This window comes from Cavia porcellus, unplaced genomic scaffold (assembly GCF_034190915.1).
Source record: "Cavia porcellus strain 051 isolate PalLab524CR breed Dunkin Hartley unplaced genomic scaffold, mCavPor4.1 scaffold_16, whole genome shotgun sequence".
Lineage (NCBI taxonomy): Eukaryota > Metazoa > Chordata > Mammalia > Rodentia > Caviidae > Cavia > Cavia porcellus.
Window position 1 is genome coordinate 29,870,063 of NW_026947499.1, and position 12,214 is coordinate 29,882,276.

The 12,214-nt window shown below is 43.4% G+C and overlaps 1 long non-coding RNA gene across 1 annotated transcript; it reads right to left on the bottom strand.

Annotated features, from left to right (window-relative positions):
• Positions 1-242: 242 nt before the first annotated feature.
• On the bottom strand, positions 243-10,800 carry LOC134470695 (uncharacterized). Its single transcript, XR_010039759.1, has 2 exons — positions 10,535-10,800; positions 243-9,940 (listed from the first exon to the last, which is right to left on the bottom strand). It is a non-coding gene; the product is annotated as an uncharacterized LOC134470695 (long non-coding RNA).
• Between the last annotated feature and the right edge of the window lie 1,414 nt (positions 10,801-12,214).

The window sequence follows — 12,214 nt, forward strand, 5'->3', positions numbered from 1 at the left end:
AGCCCTCATCAAAGGCCAAGCAGATGCACTCGTGGACTTCCAGAAACATGAGCCAATCTTTTTTTTTTTTTTTTTTTTTTTGGTACCAGGGATTGAACTCACGACCTCACACTTGCCTAACAGGCATTTATGCTGCTGAGCTAAATCCTTAGTCCACATGAGCCAATCTTCATGAATTATCCAATCTCAGCTGTTTTGCTTTGGCAACTTAGAACGGACTAAAACATTGCCTATAGTTAAAATTCTTTTCTCCTTTTTCTTCATCTGGAGTGCCTGGCTCTTTTACATATTTTGTGATTACAGGTACATTTGGATTTCTTTGCAACATCTTATATCCAATTCCTCCCACCCACTCTGCTTTTCTGTCTCCTTTTGAATTGATGTGTCTATGTGTGTGCATATACTCGCGTGTGCTTCTTGTTCTGTTTTTCTTTCTACCTTCTTGGCAACTTCTTTCCCTGTGTGTATTTCAGTGTTTATCCTTTAAAGTTGTAATAATGCTTGAAATTTTGTCCTTTTCCCACCCAATACCAGAAACTTAGGGTGTTTTAGCCTTGTTCCTCGCCACCAGCTCACACATGCTGCCCCGTGCTCCACGTAGCTGTGCCTGGTGAGGGCTGGGAAGAGGAAGCCCCCATCCCTGCCTCCCTGACCTCCTCAGACTGTGGCCGTGCCCAGCCTGGCAGACAGACAGCCCAAAAGCCCAAGAGCAGGAAACCGGTGCAAACACAGGGCGGGCACCCACACTGTTCCCAGGAGTCAGACCTCAGATCCTATCTGACACTCCCCTGCCTTTGTCCAGCACTTGGGACTTGGCGCTCAGGCCTGATCTGGATCAGTATTTGCCCAAACAAGGAGCCAGCCAGAGCTAGACATCCAGGGAGAGGGCAGACTGTGCTGAGGACATAAGCGCACTCTCAGGCTTGCAGCCTTCCCTGGATCTGTTCTCAGGCAGCCAGCGTGCCCTAGAAGGACATGTTGTGCCTTCCTGCTTCTTCATGGCCCTGGAGAGGCCGGCAAGACTAAGGTGCTTGCTGACATGTACACCTTGGTCCCTTGGCTCCCCTTCTTTGTTTCCTGCAAACACTCCCTGATCTTCACACTGTCACCAAGGAGGCTGGGGATACCTTAGCTTGTGACTGGCCTTGGCTGGGTCTGTCCCTGAAGCATGTGCTGGCTAAACATGTGCACACACTGTAGAGGACCACTGCAAATCCTATGCTCACTTATTTCCATCCATGTTCAAACATACCACGCTGGAGAGGGGAGGCAAATATACCCTATAGACTCAAGTGATGAACAGAGCCATCCAGCTGGGGAGCTGGGAAATTGCTGAGAGGAGCTAATCTTTCCAGCGGGCTTACAGAAATGAGTAGGGACTAAGGCAAAAGTGGGAACAGGCATTCAGGAAAGGAGAGACCTGGGCTTGAGTAGTAACAAGCACTGGTACGTGGGGATGGGACAACAGCAGAGCAGTGAGGGAGCTGGCGCAGCTGGGATGAGGTTGGTAGTAGCCTGGAAGAGACTCACCATGCCAAAGCTGAGAACTGGGACTGCCATGGAGTTAAAGTTTCCTAGAAACTGGTGTTATAACTTGGGCCCCGGTATAAAATCCAAGGAGGCAAGAGACCGAAAATTTAGGTGGCAAAGGCTTTATTTCCAGGCCTGGCGACCAGTCTCCGGGAGCCAATTTGGAGACTGTGTCCCAGAGACTGAAGGGAGGACTTTAAAAAGAGGCTGGAGGAAAAGGGTGCGGGGAGGAACAAAGAAACCTGCAGAGCCACCAAACTTGTTGACCCGAGTCTGGAAATTGTATTGCTGTCCACTTAGCTCTGACAATCTCAGGAGTTCCTGGTGTTTCTCAAATTACTCCCATCCTACAGACTGACATTATCTCGGAGTGGCACATCTGCAGCAATATTTGGAGAAGAAAGTGGGGAAGTTAATTATCCCAGGACAGCTCGTTTTCGCTAGTGGGTGCGAAGGGGTCAAGAGTTACAAGAAGCTGAAACTTAAGTTTTACAAAAGATCTGATATCTAACTCATTTGATGCATACAGAACAAAAGGAAAGCACCAATTGGGGTTTGGGCCATAGTATTTCCCGGTAATTTCTTTGAAGCTAAACAGTTCTTAAAATTTGGGGCAGGTTCATTTTATGACAGATCATCACCAGGTCGGGAGGAGGTCACCAGAAACCCAAATTCTTTATGGCCTAGATAGATAGGTGAGGGGAGAGGGAGGCAATAAGGCGCCATACAGAACAGAAAACGGCGGTTATGTGTCAAGGTCAGGGTAAAGGGTTAAACTCATACGCAAATCTCTCTGCACACAAGCAGGTTACTTTAAACAAGTATAAATTAATGAGCCATTCTAGTTTTCTTTAGCTCTTTAGTGGAGAATAGAGGCGCCTAACAGTGATTAACAACCCTTGTTAGCTTGTTTTAGCACAACTTCTGTAGTTTGGAGAGGGCAACAATGGTTAACATATCAATTAGGTGAGATTCTTGCAATTCTTTACAGAGGAGAGTATTGCTCAACATATTAATTAGGTCACTTAACATATCAGTTAGGGAAAAAGGATAAAAAAAACATTTAGTAAGCCACTTTACAGGTTTGCTATAATACACATATAACGAAGCTATTTTCTTAGAGTACAACACTAGCATTTGACAATGGTCACATGGTCACATCTAGCTGTAAAGAAAGGTGAGATGGTCACATACTACCGTTTGGCTGGGTTTGATATAATTGGAATGTGAATTGAATTCTCCAATTCCCATGCTTTAGTTGGAAACTTGGTTCCTGGTGTGGTAGTGTTAGGAGGCAGGGCTTGGAGAGTTGATTAGATCATTGGGGGTGCTAACTCAAAGGGAGCAAGGTAGTTATCATGGGTTGTAAGGTAGCTCTCATAAAGTTAGTTGTCAAAAAAAGTGAGGCTGACCTGTGAATTGCTGCCTGGGTTCCTGTTTCATGTGATCTCTCCCTCACATGCATGCTCCCAGCACGATGCCATTTACCATGTGAGGCCCCCAGGGGGCCCTTACTAGAGGCTGACTCAGCAAACTAAAAGGTGAACTAAATAAACCTCTTCCCTTTATAAAACATTAGCCCAATGGTAGTGAGCCTATGGCACATGTGTTGTAGCTGGCTATTTGTATCATTGAAAGCTTTAAAAGGTTCACCTATAGCAAACAGCAACACAACACCCAGGATTTGGAGGCAGACTTATTTAACATTGGACGAGCACTGATAGGGAATCAACTGTCCCTCAAAATATCAGGCCCTCATCTCTGGTAGTCTAGGACCTATATGGGATAAGCAAGCAGGAAGTACAGAAGCAGAATGGTTGTCATTTGGGGATTGGTTTTCACAATATACATCATAGTGACCATCTATGCATCACAGTGACCAGCTGTTTCTAAGAAATAAGTGGCAGAAACTGAAACTATTCCCTGGGCAATTAACAAACTGAAGTATACTGCCTGGTGGGAGGCATCTTCTGCTACACCGTCACTGAACTAAGCCTTAACTATTTTATTATAGCAGCAGAAAATGGACTAATTCACTTGAGACTTAGCAAACTTAGAGCCTTCTAGACCCATGAGATCTGCTGCCAGATCCTCAACTGTGACTGGCCCAAGCTCGGGAACAAAGAGGCAAGAGTCAGCAGTAGGGTGACTCTGTGCAATCCCCAGTGCCACAAACAAAACCAAATAACAAAGAGCCGGAATCAAAGCAGGGTCGGGGCTGCTAGACTAGGAAAAAGGTTATGATACTGGACAGAATGTTTACTCTCCCCAAGTCCCATTTAACAGAACAGTGAAGTTATTGAAAACGAATAAACCTGTATCAATATGGGAAATAATAAAGATCGTCAGTCGATCAGAAATTCTGAAGGAGTTTGGATAGTTTTTGGGAGAAAGGGAGTGGATAAGATCACAATGAGGGATAAACCAGGGCTGAGTTGAACACCAGCAAGAAGCTACACAGCGAAAGGGGCCGTGGGCCCCGGAGAAGAAGGACTGCAGCATTAGCATTGGCCCTTACAACTGTTTTGTGAGTCAAATGACGAGATTTCCATCTGACTCATAGTCCTCAATAATTTCTCATGATGTATAAAGATTTTTAACTTTATGTTTTGTTTTTGTAGATTCTTTAGGATGTTCTACATACAAGATCATGCAATCTGCAAAAAAGATAGTTTTATTTCTTCCTTTCCAGCTGGGATGACTTGTATTTCTTTTTCGTATGTAATTGCTCTGTCTAGAACCTCTAATGCATGTTAAGTAGAAGTGACAAGAGTAGACATCTTTGTCTTGTTGATAATTGCAGAGAGAGAATTTTTAGTCTTTTACTGTTAGAAATGATGGTAGCTGTGGGTTTTATCAGATTATGTTCCCTTATATTACTAGTTTATTGCATGGCTTTATCATGAAAATATGTTTTATCTTTGTCAAATGCACCTTTGGCAAACTTTTCTGTGTCTATTTAGGTGATCTTATGTTTTTTCCCCATTTATTCTATTAATATGATGTATTATACTGATTGAGTTTTGTGCCAACTTTGTATTCCTAGGATAAACTCTACTTGGTTGTGGTATATAATCCCTTTAATACATTGCTAAATTCAGTGTGCTAGATTTGTTGAAGATTTTTTGCATCTATTTTTTTGCTGTTGTTTTTGAGACAGGGTCTTGCTAGCTAGTCCAGGCTGGCCTTGTGCTCACTATGTAGCCCAGGTTGGCCTTGAACTTGTGGCAATCCTCCTGCCTCAGCCTCTTGAATTCTGGGATTACTGGCATGAGTCATCGCACCTGACCTGCATCTACTTTTTTTTTAGTACCAAACTCATGACTTTGCGCTTGCCAGGCAGGCACTTGTGCCACTGAGCTAAACCCCAGGTCCTGTTGAATCTACTTTCTAAGGGACCTTGGTCTGTATTTGTCTTATGGTAGCTTTCTCTGGCTAAAACTGGCCTAATAGAATCAGTTAGAAAATATTCCCTCTCTTACATCTTCAGAAGCATTTGAGAAGTGTTTCTATTAAAACTTTTAAAAATATGTTTGTAGTATTTAATAGCCCATCTGGTCCTGGGCTTCTCTTTGCTAGAAAAAAAATTCTATTACTAACTCAAAATTCATCACATTAGGGAAAATTTTATCTGTTATTTCTTATTGAGAATTGGCCATTTTTGAATGTTTTTCCTAGTTTTCTGTAAGCCTTTGGTTCTAAGAAAGTTTTAGAGTTTTTGTCAACTTTTTCATTGCTTTTATGGAGGGATGAAATGTGGATGTTTTTACTCCTCTATTTTCACTAATGTCATTCCTTAGTTGAGTTTTTGATGGAGCAAACATAATGTCTTAGTTGAGGATTTATATACAGTTATGAAGAGAGGTATAAGTATGATGATTCCAAAATTTAGTGTACTTCAGAATTAACCAGGAAAAAAGAATTAACTAGGGGTGATGACTAAAAATGCATGTTTTTTATTTTAAAATGCACTAATTAGTAACATGCATTTTTAACACATTACTAACCACAAATTCTAAAAATTATAATCTTGGGCCAGGTAATCTGCATTTTAAGCAGTTGTTCACAAGGACCCTCTTTGAAGACACTGGATTAGAAGAAATAAAAGCAATAAACAAATTGACAGGCTGAGATGAGGGATGTTGCATGCATGTGTTCATTTTGCATTTTTTATAGGCTACAGTCAGACAAACTCCATACTATCAGAGAAGTTAAGACATGGGGTGTACACTTCACAGCTGGGGAGTTACCCACAGTAAGAGCAATAGTTAAAGAGAGGCCACCTCCAGGAGCAGAGCTGGAGTGAGACAGGACAATGTTTACATTTTTTCTTTATTGTTTGAGCTCTTTTCCTCAGATGCAATTGTTAATTTATAACAAAACACATACAAATAAAATGATGGGATGTCAGTAGAAAGGGGATGTTGGTTAACAACACCATTTTCCTTCTGTTGTAACCAGTACAATCCTGCCTGCCAACCATTCAGCATGTACCGCGGATGGGGTGTGTCTTGGCACATGAAGGGCATTTTGCAGCTGGGCTGCTCTCTTGCAGCATGGCCATGCCCTATCACCTGCCTCTTGAGGCAGGCGCAGGTGAGAGAGTTAGAGCAAAATGAAGAGGACACTGGGATATAAGGCATTGTTGGTTAGCTGCTGCCCAACAGCTGCAAGCTGGAACCACAGAACCTGGATTCTCAGCCCTGAGAGGGATCTTCTGAGGAAGCACAGTGACCCAGTCCTTTTTTTTTTTTTTTCACAAAGTCCTCACATTAAAGACCCAGTTCTTTTGAGAAACAGCAGTCTTTGGGGCTTAAAAACATAAATATTTAAAAAATATTTTTAAAGAAAAATAAATTAGAAATTCAAACGAACAGATAGGATATTATACAACATTGAGAACACTCTGTAATCCTAGAAGTCTCAGAGGCTGAGGTAGGAGGATTAAAAATCTGAGTTTAGGGCTGCGGATTTAGCTCAGTGGCTTAAGCACCTGCCTGGCAACTGCAAGGTTGTGAGTTTGATCCCCGGTACCAACTGGGATTAGCCTGAGCAATTTAGTTATTGAGAGTGACCATGGGCAACTTAGTGACTTAGCCTCAAAATAAATACTAAAATGCTGAAGATATAGTTTAGTCAATGCCTTGAGTTCAGTCATCAGTACCAGCATGGTGGTGGTGGAGAGGAACACACAAAAACATAGGCATAAAGTAAAAAACAAACTTTGCTTGGAAGCTGGCTGTGGCAGTTGGCTTACACTCATACATGGATTCACCAGCCAACTGTCTCAGAGGTCTGGGAAGAGGTCATCCTCACAGGATGTCCAGGGACCCAGAGTTCTGGAATATGCAAGCAAGGGTGCTGCTTTTGGAGTAGGGTGTGACAGAGGTGTCTCCCTAACAGCACGCGTATCTTGCTTCCTGACCCCTGCTCAGGGCTTTTGGGTGAAGTTTATCTAGACTGTGCAGCCTGAAACCTTTCAGTTCAAACCCAGTGCCAGAAACTCAGTTCCTTTCCATGGTGGAGGTGTTTCTCTCTTCCAAAACATCCTGTGCCGTCCTGGAAAGTGCCTCAAAACAGAAAAGTGAGTAATTCACCTTGTCCATAGTGCCCAGAGTCCATGGGGGCTAGGAGGAGGACACCCATGGGCAGGAGGCAAGGCTGTGTGTGGCCTAGGGGACCAACAATGCCAATCCTCTGATGAGCAGAGAGACTGAGTTGGAGTCAGTGTGGGGAGCTTTTGTCACAGTGCTGTGAGAATTCAGGGTGGACCTCTTGGTGGGGTAAGGGGAAGCCTTCTCAGGTGGAAGAGCACTGAAGAGGGGCCTTTGAAGGGCAAGTTTCAGACTAATCAGCCTTAAATAAAAGAGGGGGATATTCTCTAAAGAACAGTCTTAGCCTGACTGTGGTGCATACCTGTAATCCCAAGTACTCAGGAGGCTGGAGGAAGAGGATTGTAAGTTCCAGACTAACCTAGGCAACTTAATATAAGATCCTGTTTCAAAATAAAAAACAAAACAATGGTGGATGTAACTCCGTGGTAGAACAGTGTGAAGTTGTGGGTTCAATCCCTAGCACCATAAACATTAAAACAAAAAAAATTATGATATTTTCAGGGGAATAAGCAGGGAGCATTGCAATACAGAATACATATGCCATAGAAATCCTGGGCATATTTGAAGAGTCCAGAGTAAAGAGACAGTGTTAAAAGCAGAATGAGAAGGGTTATGTGAGACGTGTTGAACCACAAGCACCTATGGCTGCAAAGATCAGTAACAAGATGGCATCAGCCCAAGACTGGGTGACAGTTGCTAGACACATGACATAGTGAGGTGGGTCATTAGAGCCCTTTCTATCGTCTTTTCTTCTTTTGGTACTGGTGATTGAGCCCTCCACCACTGAGCTACACTCCATGACCTTTTAATTTTGAGACAGGATTTTAAAAAGTTTCCCAGGTTGCCCTCAAGAAGCAGGTAGCAGAGATCCTAGATGTGTGCCATTTCACTGTACTGCATCGACCGTCATTCATGACAGCTCTTATTATTAAACGTGCATTTCTAAAATCCTCTCCTTCATAACCTGGCAACTTCTTCTTTTTCTCTTCTTCCTCCCTCTTCCTTCTCTTCCTCTTCTTTCTTTTTCTTCTTCCTTTCAGAGACTGGGTCTTTGTAAGTAGCCCAGGTTGAATGTGATATATAACTCACTGGCCCCAAACTCATAATCTTCCTACTTAAGCCTCTTGAATGCTGGGATTATAAACATGAGATACCATTTCCAGCTTCTTCCAGACTCTCTCTCTCTTTCTCTCAGGATTTGATAAAAATTATTTCATTTTTATTCTGACAGATTTTGCAGGACACAGGAAGTGGCATGTCCTGCTTTATTCTTAGCAGACAGGAAGGGGCAGTGATGTGACTTGTCCCTCTCAAGCCAGTCTCGCCTCTTGTTCTGCAAGCTTCAGAAAATAGCTCTAGGAGGCCCAGGAAATCCTCCAGGCAACACCAGAAATGACTGCACCTAGTGACCCCACCAGGTCTCCATTCACAAAGCAAACACTCTGCTCTTTACAAAAACCTTTGTCTCCAGTGGGATTATTCTGTTCAGAGGGCAGTGTGAGCACCAACTTTGCCTTCTGTTCCCCACATGTTCTGTTTCCCACATTGGTTCAGCTTCTTTACCTGCCAGATGGGTTCACACGTGTGTCCCAAGTGACATCACAGTGGCAAAACCCATCTAAACTGAGCAATCTGTGACATACCAGTGACTACATCAGCAAGTGTACACACATGGCAGTTGCAGAGTGCTGGGCAGGGGACACACAACTGATGCCTCCTTGTACTTACCTGCTAGTCCCCACCACCACCACAGAGGGAGGACAGAGCCATGGCATGGCTAGAAGTGGCAGCAGTTGGTCTGCGGAGGGGCTCTTGGCTGCTGCTATTCTGTGTCTGTGTTAGTCCATGAGAATATGATTTGCAATCTCTGTAGCTCGGAGTCCAGCAAAGAGCCAGACACTTAATTCCAGTAAATATCTGTTTAAATAGAAGCTATGTACTTCTGATTATGTACATAGAACAGGCTGTTATTATAGCTGCAAGGGTTATGGATGAAAATATTAGAAAAGCACTAGCCAGTCCCCAGCTGATGCAATAAAAGGAATAGTGACAGTACTTGGGTCAGAATGACCAACTACTTCCTTCATATCATAATAAAAGATTCAAGAGTGGGGGTAGCCCAGTGGTAAAGTGCTTTCTTAGAACATACAAGGCCTAGGGTTCTGGCCTTAGCACTGCCCCTCGCCCAAATTTTTTTAAAGAAAAATAAATTAAAGATTCAAATGAACAGACAAGACATTCTACAACATTGAGAACACTCAGAAGGAACTATTGTCTGTTGTTATTTTTGTTGTTATCGTTTTGCTTTTGCTGTTTTTTGATGGCTTGTTTGCTTCTTGCTTCCTCTGTTTTTTCTCTTTAAAATAAAAAAGGAACTACCAAAGGTATAAATCTATCTCTTCTCAAAAGTGTATATTTTGGGCCAAAGATTTAGCTCAGTACCCTAAGCGCCTGCCTGGCAAGGATGAGGTTATGAGTTCAATCCCCAGTACCAAAAAAAAAAAAAAAAAAAAAAGTATATGTATTAGTTTTCCATTGCTGCAGCCATACTAAATCACCATAGACCCAGCGGCTTAAAACAACACAAGCTTATCATGTTGTGCAGATCAGAATCTGGGCACAGTGTGGCTCATCTGTTTCTCAACTCCACGGTTCGCAAGGCTGAAGTCAAAGTGTTGGCAGGGCTGCCTCTTTTCTGGAAGCTGCAGGGCTGAAGCCACTTCCAAGCTCACTCAGTTGTTGGCAGATTCCAGTTCCATATAGTTGTAGAATTGAAGTTCCTGATTCCTTGCTGGCTGCATCAAAACGAGGGGTCTTTCTCAGCTTCCTTTTCCTGTCCCATGGAAGGGGACAGGAAACTGTCCCCTCAGTTGCCTTTATCACCTGGCTTGTGACCCTCTTCAAAGCTCACAGTGGCAGGCACTTGGAATATTTTTGTCCTCTCGGCTATCTTCCCTCAGATCTCTGACTCTTCTGCTTCAGCTGCTAATTTAAGAACTTGCTATGGTTTGGGTGGTAAATGTTCCCCAAAGACCAATATGCTTAAGGCTTGGTCCCCAGGATGCCACAGGGTGGTGTTGTGGAACTTTAAGAGATAGGGTCCAATGGGACATTCTTAGGTCCCTGGGAGTGTGCATTCAAAGGGATAATGGTATCCTGGTCTCTCTCTTTCTCTGTTCTGGTTCTAGTTATGACATTACACCTTTACAAACTGTACAATGTGCTGCCATCCCCTGCCCTCACCAAAGGTCACTTGATCTTAGACCTTGAATCTTTCAAACTGTGAGCTAAATGAACTTTTCTCTTTATAAATTTAGCTTCCCCAAATATTTTACTGTAGAAGCACAAAGCTAATTAATACAGAGTTCATGTGATTCTGTTATACTCACCCAGGTGGACCAGGATGATCCTTCCAATTTCACGTCAGCTGAGCATAACCTTCAAACCACTTGTAAGTATCCTTCACAGCAGTTCTGAGATTAAATGATTGATTGAATAATCCGGGAACAGAATTTTGAGGGGCCAGATTTAGAGTGACACCTACTGCTGAATGTCTTTGGGAAATTAGGCCCAAAGAGCACCAAAACTGACGATAAAACTCAGTGATGAAAGAGAGCTGCAGCAATAAATTGGTTACTCCCTACTCAGGAAGCCCAGCTCTGGCCAAAAGCTGGCGTTTCATAACAAAGAGAAAGCACAGGGTGTTCACATGGGCAACTGTGGAGGCAGGGCACTGTCTGAGGCCGCCACTGTCAGTATGATCTCAAATAGCAAAAGTGGGGCTCCACCTCAGGCATAACAGGTGCACACTGCTGAGTGCAGGTGTTTGGTCTTAAGTGTATCATAATTTGGAAAGTCTTAATTAACCCCTAAATTTCAGGAAATCTGTTTTGGTGAACTGTATTCTCAGAAAATAGTAAAGAAAATGGAAGTAAAAAAATTTTTTGTAATTGCTCAGTTTTGTATATCAAATGTCTTTTTTTTTCCTGGTGGTAGTGGTGGCGATGGCTTTGTACATGCTAGGCAAATGCTCTACCACTGGGCTACATTCTCAAATGTGAGTCTTTTAATGAGTATTTCTAGAAAACAGGGAAAATCATTATATGTGATCACATTCATGGTCACAGCCAAATTTTCTACTAGATTTGAAAAGTGGAATGCATGCTGACTTGTGGGGTCCCATGGACTGTGTGGCCACATGGACTGCAGGCAGGTGAGTCTTTCTTGATCTCCTGAGGCCAGATCTTCCTTCCATGGGACAGGGAGTTGAGACTGGCTGGGGAACAGGTCCTCTGGACACAGAGGATGAGGCAGCTTCTGTTCTGCACTGGGTTGATGGACATGTAGCCAGCATTTCCACTTTGAGTTCTTGGATTCCTGTCAGGGCTCAGCATACAGCCTCCCTACAATCTTGAAACACTAAGAACTGCAAGTTTTGTCACAGCCCTGGCAGTGGTGTGCTCTTCCTTTCCTGTATCCTGCCTCCAGACACCTGCCATCACCTTGTGGTTTCTCACAAGGAGCCTGGACAAAGGAGCTACTCCCATTCCCTGGGCTTGGCCACTCTGTCTTCTAAGCACTTTTCCACAGCCACTCAACACTACAGTAGCACCCACACTGCTGAGTGCTTCTGATTTAGGTCGTCTTGCATGTTTAAGAGGCTGTGGGAACAGTGCTCATGATCTTAACTGTAGAGTTCAACAGACCTAGGTACACACACACACACACACACACACACACACATCCCACACAGATTCTATTTCCTAGCTAAGTGTAATTCTCATATCATCAGTAAGCTTGTCTTTTAACATGACATTACCTTCCTCATAACACTGGTGTGATTTGCTCAACATTCACCCAATATACAGCAGGTGCCTACACTACAATAGGTGCTGGGTGGGCAGGAATGGGCAGGAAAAGGAAAAGCTGGCAATATCACAGGATCCAGTCTAGGGTGGACCTTCATTGCCCAGTCATGAGTCTTAGCCTTGATCCTCAGCATGGTAGGAAACCACTGGGAGCTTCAATTGTGTTGAGGGTTGGGGTGGGTAATGGAGTGTCAGCTCCAT